Below are 6,000 nucleotides of genomic sequence, written 5' to 3' on the forward strand. Positions count from 1 at the left end.
TAAGCAAGCAGCAGGGAGCAGGGCTGCTGCAGATAGGACTTGTGTTCTGTGGAAAACAAATACTGAGGAGCTCTCTGTTTTAAAGGCAGCAAAAGAAAATGAGTCAGACTAAAGAATATAAGGGTTTTCTGAGAGGATGAGAGAAATTCCAATGCCTGAGACAGACAAGCTATCAGTTGGAAAAGTAAGCTGATATCTGTTACTTACACCTTTACTATTCTAAGTGGAATTGGAAGCTGTTCTGTGATATATTGCCTCAAGAAAATAAACTGAGAAAATGTAACATGTAAAGATTTGTTTTTCCTTAAAAATCGTATTGCAAAGGAATGGAAATCCCGTTAAATGAACCCATTTCCTGTAAACCTACTGTGGAAAATTCCTGAGCAAGGTGAACCAAATGGATATGTTTGCATAAGCAGTATCGTGGTTTTCTATGACTTCCATGTGATGTTTATTTAGCAAACAGGCCAAGTATCTCCTCTGCATTATCAGTGGCTTATATGCATCCAGTCTGTGAAGTCATTTGGTAATCTTACATCAGCATGTGGTGTTCCAGGTTTCCTGTGACTTTGGACAGATTTTTATGCCTTTTAGCTTTGTCCCTCCAACCCTTGCCCTGTTGTAAGCCTAGTTAAATAGATACAAAAGGTTCCAGAAAAAAAAAAAAAAAAGGAAAAAATTGCATAACAAAAGTTATTGCCAAAGTGTAAAGGCTGATAGCAAAGCTGCAGTCATCAATGAACGGGTCTTAGCTGGATCCCTACACTAAAGGAATGGAGAGGATAAGGAAGTCTAAACTTCCTTACAATGGTGTGGATAGTGAGCACTACTAAAAAGAAGATAAACTTGTGAAACAGAGATAGGTGTGCAAATCCCTTGTTGTCTGAATGTCTGTAATGATGTTGACAGCTCAGTGCCTGACAATACCAGTCAAATGAACTTTTTTTTTTCTTTTTTTTTCTCCTCAAGACAATAACGGGCGTAAAGTCACTAGGCAATCCACACAAACTCTGGGAGAGGGATATTTTTAAGCTGAAAAGTAGGGAGCTGAGTGGAATAGGGAAGGCCTGTCCATTTCTCCTTATAAGAAATCAAGGTATAGACATGGAGGCTTTATTTGCTAGGGTGCTCAAGCCTTATATTCTTGTTGATTTCAGCAGAAGTAATAGATCTTCCATGCCACATACAGTTGAGATTGTGTCACTTGGCAGGCTGAAATTCTGCAGGTGTTTTTATTGTTTAGTGTGACATTGAACGCATTCAGTGTATTACCCTATCCTTATAGTAAGTTAAATGACACCACTGACAAGTTTCTTCTCCAAAATAATATTTCCCAATTTACTTCTTTTAATGCTAACTTTAGGTATTTGAAGTAAACATTTCATAGTCATTTCTTCTCATTGCTGGCTGTTTTGTGAAGTGTTAGATGAATCCAAGAGCACTGAAAATCTGAAGATCAGTACTGCAAGATCTTTTATAAATTTTGTATCATTTACCACTTCAGAAATATCTCTGACATTCCTGTCATGGAGAAGATTATGTGACAGGAAAAAAAAAAAGAAAGAAAAAAGAAAGAAAAAAGCAAACAACAGATATATACAGGTTATCCATATATAATTTGTATTTAATCTGTTTATGTAGATTATTGTGTATCCAGTATCGTTTCTTTCTATGCATAATGAAAGTCAAACAGCTAAAACATCAAAAACATCATTTGTCTCTGATTCTTGTTAACTGTTTTCTCAGTATAATTTTAATTGTATTAGCAATCTAAGAAGTCTGAAAATCAAATCTAGATGTTAGGTGTCACATTATGAAAGCAGTTACGTCTATTTTAATAAAATGTGAAATGGATTTGTGGGAAGTGCAAAAGGACTTATAAAGTGTTCTACTTACATTGTTGCATATCCCATTTCCAGAAAACTACATAAAAGCCATTGGGTGCAATCATTTCCCAGATGCCAGCAGCATGGAGTTCTATTTATTGCTGTTTATAGTCAGAAATGAAGGATAACAAAGTTCACCTAGTTAAGTGAAGAGATCGTTAGTAAAGAACACATATTCCGTGACAACATCTACTGACAAAGAAAGATACATATTGGAAATTAATATATTTTTAAAAGTAAATAGAGAGTTATCCCCTTCAGTTGGTGATAATACATATAAATAGGATTCTGGACCATGTTCCAGTGTTCTGGCCAGAATGCATTTTTTGTGCTTGAATAGAACTCCTAAACAGTCTGTTCTTCAAGTAAGCTGTTGTTTAACAGACAACTAAATGGTGTCACTCACAGGTAATTCAAATAAATTTTATTCTGGCATGTCCTTCCACACTTCCATGTAAGGTTTCTCACAACTTCAGTGGAACCAAAATGGAAGTAGTCTGCCAGAAAAACACTAGAAATGGGAGGTTCATAATAATGGTACTGTCATTACATATATCAGTTACAAAGAGAAGAAAATACGAAAGACAAAGGTCCAAATTCTTCTGAATAGGCTTTAAGGATTCCACTTTCTAAGGATATGACAGTCAGAACGTAGCTGCCTATTGCATTAATGATCATCATTTGAGTAAATGTAACTGCATGATACTCTTTCTTTACTCAGGGAAAATCTCTGCTTTTTAACTTGAGTACTATAATTAGGATGAACTGTGAGCATGAGATGAAATTAATCCTAGCCTTCTATCCTAGTTGGCTAACCTAAGTCATTCATATGCCTGAGCCCTGAAACAGTTTTCAGACTGGTTGGAAGCCTGAAGGATAGATATAGTCCATCAGAGAAACCCCTGTGTCATGCAGTCTGTTCTCTAGTAGTCCCTTCCACATCATCTTGGAGCATGCAGAGGTTTGATGAATTATTTCTGGCATCTGAGGATACTAATCAGGACCTCTATCCTGTTATGTGGGCAGAATTCCTTCATGTCTGTCATATGGTAGATCCAGCCAGATACCTTCATCTGCCTGTGTACTGTTTCATCAAGTATCAAACTTCTGTTTATTGATTAATCTGTTCTTTTTTTGTCTTTAAATGGACCAACTACAATAAGGAAAACAATATTCAGCCTGCCTGCTTTACTCCTAAAGTATGCATTCTCTGACTGTGGCCATACTTTTTTCCTAATGTATTAGCAGGACCATTCTGGAAAAGTCATAGGACGTATTTAGATATTAACAATTTAAAAAGGAAGTTAATTAATGACTACTTATTCACATAGTGAAAAGAGTTTGATAAATAAGGAAAGATAGCTAGAGGGAAAAGTTTTCACGCTGTAAAACATGACTATACTGAGAGATTTTTTAGAATATTGGAGAATCTTATGCGTCAGTGACTAGATGGTATTCTACACTGTGCAGCAGATTGAACTATATTATTGTAGCTATCCTTTCAGGTCTCAAAATCTATACATCTTTATTCTGCTCATTTCTTTCTATAGGAAGTGGATTTCTCTAGAAATGTTTAAACTGTCAGACTTATTGAGGTTTAGGTTAATCAAGGAGTTTGAGTTGGGAAAGAAAGTCGCCCACATTTGATCAATGTGACTGTGGCAGTCTGCAGAAATTTATGTTTATAAAGAGAGAAGAAATGTGTGAAAAGGTGAATCATCAGGAGTTGTGCAGAAGTGGGAAAAGAAACCAGATAGGGGAACTGGAAAAGGGAGACAGCAGATATTTATTTAGCTGTAGTACAGAGAATTCTGTGTCTGTCCAATACAATTAGGTATACACAAGCTTGAAGGACTGTAATGCTGCAATTGGTGAACTTCTACTGATTAATGGACTACTACTATTAGGCTAAGAGAGTTAGGGTTGTTCAGGCTGGAAAAAATAAATGGCTCTGGGGAGATGTTATAATATCTTTCTAGTACCTAAAAAGAGCCTATAAGAAAGATAGAGAGGAGACACATCAGGGATTGTACTGATAGGAGAAGGGATAATGGCTGTAAACCAGTACGGATTAGATTTAGACATTAGGAAGAAATTATTCACTATGAGGGTGGTGAGACACTGGAATATATTCAGATATCTACACTTCGAAAAGAAGATTGATAAATGAATAGGTTGCCCAGACAAGCTGCGGATGTTCCATCCCCACAGATGTTTATGTCCAGGTTGGATGGGGCTTTGGGCAAGCTGATCTAGTGGTAGGTGCCTATTCTCATAGCACTGGTATGGAAACTGGATGGTCTTTAAAGTCCCTTTCAGCCCAAACCACTCTATCATTCTGTGTTTCTATTATAATTTGGTTTGTTTGTAATAGACATTTATTATTCCTTTAGCTGTTATAGTTTTGATCTTTGTGGAAGAAAGATTATTTTTATTCAAAACTGGCATTAGGTCTCTTAAGCTTTGTCTTAGATTCTGAAGTTCCACACGGCAAGGTTTTTAAAAAAGGAACTAAGCTATTCTTTGAATTCTTGGCTTCCCTGTGAAGAAGGTTAAAAATAGCTGACAATCTTTGCTAAGAATCTAGTATGTATTTGGCTGCTTTCAGCAACTCAAGGGACAAGAGATAACTTTGCCTTTGAGAAGCAAATTTAAACACCTCTGAGTCAGTAATTGATTATGGATAATCTACTCATTGATACATATGAAATACAGGGATATCAAGAACAGGTTTTGTCTTGTTCTTTTGAACATGTAGCCACAGCTTCCCAGGGAGATGGCTCTGAAAAGTAATTGGCAGCCACATGGCAATCATCTGATCACAAGCCTGTACTTACTTTAGGAGTTCCTAGCCTGAACTTCAGCATGAGTGCATATAGAAATCATCCTTCCTCATCTTCTACACTAAAGTCTCTTTATGTTCTTGCACATATGTGTCTTCAGTACATTCTTCATGTTTGCCTCTCCTACTGGTATCTCAGTCTAATAAACCTGTAGAATATATTCGCTGTGTATGGAACTGAAGACTTATGAAGCCTGTTATCTGTTTTTTTTCGTAGCTGGGATCCCAAAACAGCACAAATCTTAAAAAGCCTTTAAGATGGAACTCAGCTACTTCTTTTTCAACCAAAGAACTGAATTATTGATGAACAGAGTCTGAAGCGTTTAAGCTTAAAATTTATGTTATAAATCATATGTCAAGAGGTGACCCCAAACTGAATATATGGCTGAATTCACTGCAGTTTCATGTGACGTCAACGTGGCCCATTGGATGAGTTAAAGCCTTGCATTCACTCTGAGGCTATCTAATATCTAATATGTCTTACTTGATTTTGAGTTTCAGTCAGGCAAATTGACCATGTACACTTGCTTGAGTCAGTAGCTAATTTTAGGTAGCTAGTCTAATTGAAGATGTTATGCTCCTTTAGCTTGTCATACAAATTCACATTTTCTGATTAATGTGATTCATTTATATTAGATTTGACTTGACAGGATGACAATGTGTAATATAGAGTACAAGGATGACAGGGTTCTCCATCTCCTCTGTCACATTTCATTATTAATGGCATAGTCAAGGCTGTGGCATACCGCATCTTACCCACAATATGGTAAAATTTGAGCAGTATTGCAGCTATATATGGTCTACACAATATGTTCTCACAGGTGGTGATATACTTTTAGTAGTGTGACAAGTTAAACAGCTTTCCTACATTTGTAACACTTATATGTAACTGACTCCCTGACATTCTGATGTGATTGAAAAATTACACAGAAAAAGTAGAAGAAAAAGAGAAAATCCTTGAAAGAAAGCTAAATAAACACTATATATATATTTATAGGAAGGGGGAAATAGGCAATGGAGGACAAACACGTCAGTTGATGGAGGAGGGAATGGATAGAATGAGGAAAATGGAACAATAGGCAGAAGTTCAAAAATGTGTCAAGAAATAAAAGAAAAATGTGACCTCAAATAAAAGAGTACCAGTAACTTCAACACAAAATAGGGAAAACCAGCAGACAGGAGAAAAGCAGTCCACAGCAGAACCCGCACGGTAATAATATTTATGAGCTCATCCACAAGAAGCAGCTGCATGCCAGGACAGTAGAGGGTGGG

Source organism: Lagopus leucura, unplaced genomic scaffold (genome assembly GCF_019238085.1).
Source record: "Lagopus leucura isolate 7727_CA_CO unplaced genomic scaffold, USGS_WTPT01 Super-Scaffold_100001, whole genome shotgun sequence".
Classification (NCBI taxonomy): domain Eukaryota; kingdom Metazoa; phylum Chordata; class Aves; order Galliformes; family Phasianidae; genus Lagopus; species Lagopus leucura.